Source organism: Nylanderia fulva, unplaced genomic scaffold (genome assembly GCF_048542155.1).
Source record: "Nylanderia fulva isolate GAGA-0341 unplaced genomic scaffold, ASM4854215v1 Scaffold143, whole genome shotgun sequence".
NCBI classification, from domain to species: domain Eukaryota; kingdom Metazoa; phylum Arthropoda; class Insecta; order Hymenoptera; family Formicidae; genus Nylanderia; species Nylanderia fulva.
The window spans coordinates 57,648-68,880 of record NW_028189655.1 but is presented as its reverse complement, the minus strand read 5'-3'; the positions used below and the strand labels follow the sequence as shown (position 1 = coordinate 68,880).

General features: G+C 29.3%; 1 pseudogene; it reads right to left on the bottom strand.

Annotated features, from left to right (window-relative positions):
• Nucleotides 1-569: 569 nt before the first annotated feature.
• On the bottom strand, nucleotides 570-1,448 carry LOC146724208 (uncharacterized; annotated as a pseudogene).
• Between the last annotated feature and the right edge of the window lie 9,785 nt (nucleotides 1,449-11,233).

The following is an 11,233-nucleotide window of genomic DNA, read 5'->3' as shown; positions in this document are numbered from 1 at the left end:
AAATTGAAAAATTCATGCTTATTTTTCTCATTACAGGAAAATAATACTCATTACTAAATGTAACATGATTTGCAAACATATTTTAATGAATGTAATTTCATGATACACAGTATAAATATTTTTTTTCAATGACAAAATTATGCAAGATACATATAACAATAAAAAAATAAAGAATTTTTTTTCAAAATTACAAAATAAAGAAATTATATTATTTTATAGAAAATACTCATATTAAAAAATAATTCTTTTTCTAGATAATTTTTACTACGTTCCACGTTATTTTATTTTTTTTCTATTCCTTACCTTAATTTTTTTAAATATTAAAATTAATAAATATTAATATATTATTATATATATATAAAATAATATAAGATGTATATATTAATATTAATTACTATTAATTAATAATAAAATAATATAAAATAAATATAAATATAAAATATTTAATAAATAAATGTATAAAATATTTATAAAATTTATTAAATAAATTTTATATAAAATTCTTAAATATTAATGGATTATTAATAATGAGATATTATTTTAGACCTTTGTGGTTTTTCTTTCTTCATATCATTTTTTTCTTATTTGTAATTAATATAATAGTGCTCAAGATGATCTTACATTTAGTATCCTTTATTTTTTACTTTTCTTATATATACTTCTATTTATTTATAAACCTCTTAACTTTTTTGTATGATGCACTAGCTACTTTGGCAGTACGATTGTTATATCTCGTACGGGAATATATTTTTACAGTAATCATGTATTTTAATGCTTGCATCCGATGATTATAACATTCGTTATTTTTATCTAACCAATCTGGATGAATTTGATTTGTTGCATGTACACATTCCGTCACTATTTTTTTAAGCATCTGTGTGGATGGCCAATGGCTTTGCCATGTATAATTAAACGCCATTAATTGCGTTTTAGTAATATTTGTGTATAGAGTTGTTGGTCGTACTAATTTTGTTACTGTTGGAGCATCTTCATCTGTATTTGGATATTCACGAAATTCTATATATTTTTCATTTGCTGCAGGTTCATCCATTGGTGTTTTCATCATTGCGTTGCGGCAATCGTCACAGTTACTTTTAGCAATACTTCGCCGTGCCACAAATTCGGCAAAAATGCAATGGCATTTTCATCGTAATTGCTATCAATCGGATTTATATTATCAATTTGTTTGATATTATATTTTTCGAGAAGAATTCTAACATCTTCGTCAAGCAATTCACTTTCATGTTCAATATATTCTACAGTCGCATTGCTCGTATTCATGACATTTTCTATTGTCTTAACAAGTCGACTTGGTCGATTAATAAGAGTTTCACTTTCTGTACATTGAACATTGCCCTTGTCGCTAGTCTGAATATATCCTGTGGAAAGTATATGCCTGATAGATAATCGGATCATTCTTGCGGTTGGATTTGGATTAAAACCTCCGCGTTGTCTCAATTTAGAAAACAAATGTTCGACAGAATCCTGATTACACAATCTTGTCGCAAGTTCAAATCCTTCGTATTGATTTGCAAGTTTTTTATAAGTTGCAAGAATAGCTCGTATAGTTAATGGAAAACCTTTAAAACAAGAAATTTGAACTAGATTTTCCGCCGATTTTGACCATCTTGAGCACCATTCGATAGAATCTGTTAACAGATTTTCAATATATGAATTTCTGAAGGATAATGGTCGTTTTCCGCCGAATGTAATATTAAGGCTGTAACTGTTACAAGCATCAATAATATTATTTAAGCGTGTTGCAAAGTCAGCTGTAGCTTTCCACGTACTCGTATTTAATTCTTTTGCATTACCAGCTGTTCTTATTGCAGCTGCAAATGTGTGACTAAATAATTGAAAAATTCTTTTAACATTCATCGCTTCGAAATTATTTGGACGAATATGTGCTTCTGTTATATGGGATAATAAATTTGAGCCTCCTTTTGTGGCATTGTCAATATACCAAGTCATCTCAAAATCTGAATACGATGCGATTATTTTTCCACCACAATAAATGTTTTTGTGCGTTCTAAGAAAACTTGCCAATCTTTTTACCAGATGAGGAAAATCAAAAGATGCGTTATATTTTTTTCCATTATGTATAAAACATGGCCTCTGTGCATCAATACCGAGTTGAGTATACGCACTTTGATTACATGTGCCTTGATCACATGTTAAAAGTTGCACATCAGCACCCGTTGTACTTAATCTGTCTAAACATTCTTTTAATAATATTATTATTTCTTCTGCTTTCATGCATTTTCCCGGAAGGAAATATGCTAAAGGCTGTCGCCATAGGTGACGCGCATTTAAACTGTCTAGGCAAAAGACAAATACGCATTTAGATCTTTCTGATTTTCTTCTTAGAGGACCAAGATCGACAAGACCTTCTATTTCATCTAATTTTTGCGAATATTCTTCATAAGGTTTTAAGGCCATTTCGTCTCATTTTAAGGCACACACTCTTTCCTCTACTGGTAAATAAGAAATCTTTTCTTTTAATTTTTGAAATATAAAATCACAAAATCCTGGCCGTACGTCATACTCTTCCAGCCATCTTTTAATAGTTCGTTGCTCTGGAAAATTGCAACCTGCTTTTCTTAAGCGGCAGAAAGCAGCGGGTGAATAATAATATAGTTGTCTTGACAGATTTTTCTCTTCTTCTGTATATATGCTGCATTGCGTTTATGCAGTTGCAAATTTATCATCGCCTTCGCAACAGAATTTAGATCTTGTTCGTCTACCAATTTGTTTAATATTATTTTTTTTTGTTTATCTTTTTTTGACGTTTTACGTTTTTGTGGAATATGATGTAAACGATATTTCAGATATCTTACTTGTCTTCGCAATCGTATATTTTCAGATTTTAGATATTTAACTTTTGCACATAACTTATGTATTATTTCATTTTTTGTATTTGTTTCTGTACTATTTTTAGTACTTCTTGTATTATTGCACGGAGGAAACAGAACTCTTTCATGTATCGATGGCTCAAGATGCGCCGATTCTATTATATTTGTATTGTTATTATTATTATTAATATTATTATTATTATTAGACGGAGGAGGCGTAAGAACTCTTTGATGCATAGATGGTTCAATGTGCATCCATTCCATTATATCTTCATTTTCTATGGAAGAATTAAAATCTAAATGTCGTGGCTGATAGCATCGCAATGAATTTGTTTGTTGTTCAAAAGTTTGTGATTCTGGATGCTCGTCTATTACATTTTCATTAACAACAGTAGACGTAGATGATGTAGTAGATGTTGATACAATATTCTTTATACTTTGTTCTTCTTGTAAATAAAGCACTTGTTCCATTTGCATACTTTTTCTTTTCTTATTTTCATTATTTTTATTAATATTATGAGAATCTAAAGAAATCAATACATTGTGTTCATTACTAAAGTTATTTGGAGACTCGAAAGGAAACGGTACTGCACTGCGTTTTAATCCTCTTGTCGTTTTATTTGTGAAGGAGTCTTCAAGAAAATGATCTTCACACAATCCCGCACGTCGAATAGAACTGGCAGACCATTTTTCTAATTTCGTATTTCCTGTAATAAAAACAAAAGAAAAGAAAATTTAAAAACTAATTTATTTACTCGATATGTTACACATGTAATTGTATTAAAAATTTGTAGAATTAAAATTTAATTTTTTACGATAAAAAAAGAAATAATTAATATTTTAATATCAAATTATTTTATATGTATATGTAATTTTATATGCACATGTATTATTTTATATGTATATGTAAAAAATATTATTTACTACGCGAAATTTATTCGGCATATATGTATATGAGTATAGATATGCATATATCTTCTTATATGTTTATCTACATAAAATTAATGAAATCTTTAGACAAAGAAATATTTTTAGATTTTTCTTTTTATACATTTTATACATTTATTATTATTAATTTTAAATATATATACATTTTACATACTATTTATATATCAATATAAGTATCAAAAAAAGTATTAGAAAAAAAGTAATATAACCCAAGTATTGTAGTAAACAAATAAAGTATATAAAAAATGTTTAAAACTCATTTAAAACTTATTTTCAAAGATATTTTAAAAATGTGAAAATATTTGGTTCCCTTTTTATTCATTAAAAGAACGTTTATTTTAACGTCAATGTAATATAAATATTTATTTAACGTTTATTAAATATTTATTTTGTTAATGTAGTCGGTTAGATGTGATTTGAATATAGGAGAAGACCGGATAAATGACGAGAGTCAGGAAAGAATTTGGATCAAATAGGAAATTATTATTACAATATAATCTGTTTATTGCGAATCAAGATGCTTTTGTCGTCCAAGTCCGAAATGTTCTCGTATCTTTTTCTGTCACCTCGATATCGGTGATTTTCTGCCTGATCGTAAGAGAGTGTTCGGAGAGTCCGTGAGTAAGTGTAAGTGTGTCGATACCAAAAATCGCCGATATATATATCGCTCCTAATTTTTATCCCCTCCTGTCAGGCTTGGGCCAATCGCTAAGCGACAACTAAACAGTGCTCTGATTTGTTTTTCGAACGGTCGCATCTGTTGTTTTCTAAACTGATCAATTCTCTTATTGTCGCACACAGTAACATAAATATAAATAATCGAATACGAGGACAAAACGACAAGGCGCATTCGGCAGTAACGTGATAGCGCGACACGTACAATACATTTTGAGAATAATAATCGCACGCTCACATTAATATTTTTTGTTAATATTTTATTAATAAAATATTAAATATTTAATAAACCTTAAATAAATATTTATATTACAGTAATGTTGAAATAAATGTTTTTTTAATTTTAAAAGAAGGGACTTAATCAATTTTTTCACATTTTTAAAATATCTGAAAATGAGTTTTAAACATTTTGTTTGCTATATTTGTTTGTTACTTAGGAATATTAGTAAAACTATAATAAGGATAAGATATAATAATGAAAATAAGCAAAAAATGGTAAGTATTATAAATAGTAATAATTATTTTCAACCATCCGTTAATCATAATATTTTCTCTTTATTTTCTTTTGCTTAAAATAATTTTTCTTACACAAAACATAAAGTACATAAAAAATAGTAAAAAGACATTAATAAATAGGATGGTATTAGAATGGATAAAAAAATCGAAATGTTAGTAATATGGCTTAAGGGTCGACAGGTCGGTCGGCCAAATTCCGAATTGATGTTGGAGACCTCGCGCGGTGACAACGCGAAACTCCGATTTCAGTGTTGCCAACGCCGAGAAACCAATTCTCGGGTTTTATGTAGTGGTGCATGTCTGTACACGTACATACACCATTGCATTGCTCACGCGGACGCACCGTAGAGAGACAAGGACCGATAATCACGTGTTCTCCTTGTTCCTCTACCGTGCCGGTATACGCGAGATGCCGCCTGAAAATGCTTTCTGGCCTTCCGTAGCAGAAGGCAGTAGCGTAACAAGGCTAATAAGCACCCACTTTTTGGAAATTGTATATATGGTTATGCACATATGTGCATAACGTATATATATAACATATATATATAAGCTTAAACGACTTGACTACGACGTAACTAGCAATTTTATTTGATTATTTCACGACGTTTCGACCATTTGGTTGTGGTCCTTTTCAAGTGAAATTTTATCAATTAAACCGAGGTTAACATAACATCACACCGGTGTTATTTGAAATCGAAAGTTAAACGTTAAAAGAGGAACACGTCCCATCGTTATGATGTTTCGTCAACGACTTCATCAGTCGTTGACGAAACATCATAACGATGGGACGTGTTCCTCTTTTAATTTTTAACTTTTAACATTATAACGATGGGACGTGTTCCTCTTTTAACGTTTAACTTTCGATTTCAAATAACACCGGTGTGATGTTATGTTAACCTCGGTTTAATTGATGAAATTTCACTTGAAAAGGACCACAACCAAATGGTCGAAACGTCGTGAAATAATCAAATAAAATTGCTAGTTACGTTGTAGTCAAGTCGTTTAAGCTTATTTTCACCACTAGCGACAAATATTAATTTTGATTGATATTAATTTTAATTGATATATATATATATATATATATATATTATATAAGGGATATGTTGATTATATTCTTGATTTCTTTTTGATTATTGATGCTATTGTATAATTTGCTCCAAATACTTATAACGTGAAAGAACGTTGAGTAATGTATAATCAATGCAAGGATGTTCAGTATATCATCCAGTATATAAATTAGAGTTCAAATATATCAATATCAATTTTTTTATAATATATATATATATATATATATATTAGAATATAGAAAAATGATAAAAAAATATATTTCGGCGATTTAAAAATTTTTTAATATATTGAAAATATTTTTACTACATACACTATATATAAGTGTAAAATAATTCAGAAAATAAATTTAATAAAAATCCACATACCAGCTGTGTGCATGTGTGCAATTGATTTATTACTTGAAATTTATTTACGGAATTATTTTGCATTTATATATTTATAGTATGTGTAGTTGTAAAATGATTAAAATATTTTCAATATCAAATTTTTAAGTTTATCGCCTATATAAAAAATATATTTCTATGATTTTCTATATTCCAATATATTATAAAAAAATTGATATTGATATATTTGAACTCAAGTTTTTTACGTGATTAAATATTCTTGCATTGAGCCATCATACGTTACTCGTAAGTTCTTTCACGTCATAAGTACTTATGTAGCAGAGAGAAAAAAATGAGAGTTATACAATGTAACATCAATAATCTTATATATTATAATCTTATATATTATATATATATAATATTTCATTTATTTATAAAATACACTTTATAAATAAGTAAAATATTACACAGACAATGTACAAGATGTTCAGTTTGTGCCATAACAAGCTTCAATCAATAATTATTACTCCAATGAGTATAATTCACAATAATTTTTATATAATATAATAAGTATTTGAATATATAAAAATATTTTTAAAAATTTGTTTTAAAAATTAATTGAAAAAGAATATTTAAAATATTTTTTTATATTTAAAATATTCTTTTCCTCAATTAATCTTAAAAAAAATATTTTTAAATATTTAAAAATATTTAAAAATACTATATATTATATAAAAATAATTGTTGATTATTATATTGGATTATTAATTGAATGAAGCTAGAGCTTTTAATATGGCAGTAGCGTTTTTTTTTGTTTTTAAGTGGGGGAGACTTTCAAAAGGCATTCCGGTTTTCCGGAGTAGTGTGAGATTCTTACTCACTGAACCCCCACTATACATACGTTACCTGCTACAATATAATGGCGTTGATTCAAAGATATCCACACCTCTTCATTGAAAGTGATCCGCCCTTCAGACATCTCTAAATCTATCTGCAACAAACAACTCTATGCTGCATAAAGATAATTAAATAAAAAATTATTTATTATAAAATCTGAAAGAAAAACAATGTAAATTATATAATATTAAAATATTAATTACTTAAAATAACATCATAATTTTTTGCGCTTATCGGAAACACAACAATAAAAGCGCTACAACATATTGTTACATATTCTTATCCCGAAAAATGTTATATATAAATATTTAATACAAAATATTTTAAAAAAATGTAATATAAATATAAAAATATAAAATAAATAACAAGAAATGTTAATAAAAGTCTGATATATGCAATTTTTTTTAATGCAATAAAACAATCTATGAATTATATATTTGATTGTATTTTATTTTTGAGATCTTTTTATTTTAAAGTTTTTAATGTAGTACGATTACTCATCTTATGTGTGTGAGATAAAGATATATAATAATATGTATACAATGTACAGTAAACAATAGCAAGCAATGTACATATAAACATACATTTAAATATCTTTTCTATAATTTGAAGTTAATAAAAACTTAAATTTATGTAATTGCTATTGTTTCTATACATATTTAATAAACAACACGAATTAATATAATTCGAGTGGATCGCAATTTAAACTAAGTTAAATGATTGCGTCGCAAAGTGACCTCAACCATATTATGGGAAGTATACTTGTACTATAAAATATTTTTTACTTTATATGCAACTTTGTTTATTATGTGTTTCTATACTTGTATCTTGTAATTTATCTATCTATTACTAAATATTTTTGAAAATAGTACATTGCAAAACAAAACCTATCTGATATATTAACACTTTGCGACGCAATCACCTCAGTTCAAATTGCGATCTAATAATTTGCAATGCACTATTTTCAAAACAAAAGTATAACATAAAATAATTGTCACAATAAATTTAATATTACATATATATATAAAATATAGAATGGGCCCCTCCAACGCCCATTCTCGTGAGAACGCAACCAATATTTTTTTATCGTCTCTCCGTTTTTATGTTATACTATATGTTCTATACAATGACGATTGCAGATAACTTCTACCATCTTATTTTATGATTGCTTATTTTTGTATAATGGCAGTAATAAAAGCTTACAAAGATAATGAAAAATATTAATTCGGGAAAGGCAATAATTTGTTACTTTCTAGAATTTTAATTAAATGGAGTCTCATGCATTTAACGTTATTAGAATATTTTTCATTACAAGAATTTCCTTTCAAGGCTACAGTTGTAGCGAAAGCCGCAGCATAAATTCCACAAGAGGTGCAATCCGGTTGTGTTTGCACTTCTTCGAAAATTATATCATATTTGTTGATCTTAGGATAACGAAGGCGAATATATTCTTTTTCTTTAGCAGCCAATGTTTCGTACGTAGTATTAGATAAGCTGTCGTACACGTGAAGTTTGGTGCCATCAAAATAAATACATCGCCAATGATCTGTGCAATTTCCGCCAATAATTTGTAAGCTTTTATTACTACGACTAGCTTCAATTATATGCGGGTATTCTATATATAACACACTTTGTGTTTCAAAGCAAGAAGTTTCTCTTATTACGCGTAAAAATAGATCTAACGATTCATCATTTAATTTACTCTTTATGGGCAATACATTTTTCTTCACTAATAAAAGCGAAGGTATTATATTATCTAACATTTTTCTTTGCTTTTTTATATCATCCTCAGTTAGATCTCTTTTTTCGTTTAAATAATCAGTTATAATGCAATCGTCATCTTGCTCCATTTCTGGAATAGCAACAGTGGTAGTAGTGTTTTCAATAACACTGTCCACTTTTATGTCATTTTTTTTAGCTACTTGTGCTTCGATGACATACTGCGGTTCTCGAATAGGCATATTTCTTGCCGCTCTACTATCTATTATTTCAGGAACCAAGCAATCTTCGTAGAATCGTGTAAGCTGTGATAACATTTTTGTTTCCCAAAATCTGTTATCACGCTCGACAATCGTGTACTTCAATCCAAGGGGTGTCCACACAGCAAAAATGCAATAATTTCTTTGCGTTATGTGGAGCTGTCCCTGTACTTGGAAGTAGTACATGTGTCTTTGATTCATTCGAGTGTCATCCGTTTTATCAAATATTCTATGAATGTCTGAAATCTTATTGAGCATTACAGCGGTGGGTGACACTTGCCGCGCCGTATAAGGACATTTAATCTCAACGATCGTATCGTCTCCGATAATGCCATCCGTCGTCGCAGCAAGATATGGAATATTTTCATCAATAAATATTCCACAATTATAAATTTTTATCCCCAACTCCTCCTGCAATTGCTCACGTGCTACCATTTCTTTTTCTTTACCCCACTCAACAGCCGCATTCATCAATTGAGGAGGATAAAGAATTGTTTTAACTAAATTTTTGCACGAAGTTGTTTCTCTTCTACTACAAACTTTTCCAAAGTTTGAAGCAGTGAGAAGATTTCGCCGTATGTTGTGCCACACCGGGTTTTCATGCTGATCCCGTGTAGCACACTCCAATACAGCACGATTACTTTGCTGATCTTTTAACATTTGATAATGATTAGATTTCAGCTGTTCGTACATATAACTTTCTACATCTGACCGTTCCGCATTTGGTCCATAATCTTTATCAGATGTTAACGTTTTAGCAAAATATTTAGATGTACGAACAGAGAGACCTAATTTTTTTGCTGCGTGTGCGCGTTCCTGGTAAGTATTATTCTTTTTTATATTTCGATTTTCTACTATTTTGGTACGTGCTGGTGGTTCTTTACCCATTACACGACAAGTAGAACTCAATGCTTCCCAAGTATTAAATTGTACTACAGAAGCTTTTACGCGTGTTTCATAAGATCCTCTCCTTGCAAAATGAATACGTTTGCCGCCAATAAATTTACTAATAATTCCATTGCAACTTTCTACGGAATTACTAGTAAATTGATATAATAAACTATCAGCATTTGTTATAATGCGTTTCATTGCAACTTCTATTTTTAAATATAATCCTGCCTTTTGTAATTGGGGCACAAGATTTTCTTCACCTTCTTTTCGTTCACCAGTACAAAAATATTGAAGAGAAAGGCAATCTTTATGCTCACCAAATACATGGCTAGGTATATTTTGTAAATCTTTAATTAATCCAGCAATTTTTTGTTTCCAAGATGCTTTACTATTGCGGCGAAACGTTACAGCCTTTACTATAGCGTTTCGAATTTTCATCGAGCTGTTTGAAACGATTTGTTTTAATTTTGCGATATTTCTACCACCACTACGACCCGCTTTGCGTACTTTATTACATAAATTGCGGAAAAAATGATTTGTGCATTCAATCTTCTCCACAACAATATTCGGATATGGTGGAAAATCTCTCAATTTTTTTGCTACATTACTATCTCCGTCGCCAATATATTTACTATAAATTAATCCATGCATTTCTAAGCTATGTCGGAAGCCTTCAAGGATTATATCACTTTCCATACTTGTCGAGCTTTGATTATTTCCCCAATTTTTATAACATTTATGTTCTTTTGGTTTTAAAAAAAGTTTAGCTGCTCTTGCACAGATGATACAATATTTATTTCGGACACCGACAAATAAAACTTTTTTTGAATAATATCCCGTAATAATAGCTACTCCAGATGGAGAATCGTAACTACCAGAACGATAGGATCTCTTCATCCACGAGCCGTCTGTTATCACGGGTATATGCGGAATGCCGTCTATGACATCTCCTCTTTCAATTGCCAAACGTTTTTCCTCTTCGCCAGCCACGCGCATTTCTTCTTCCGCGGCGGCGGCGAAGGCTTCCGACATTTCGTTGTGATGCTTTATATATTTTTTATTGTTCATGCATGCAATATCTGCA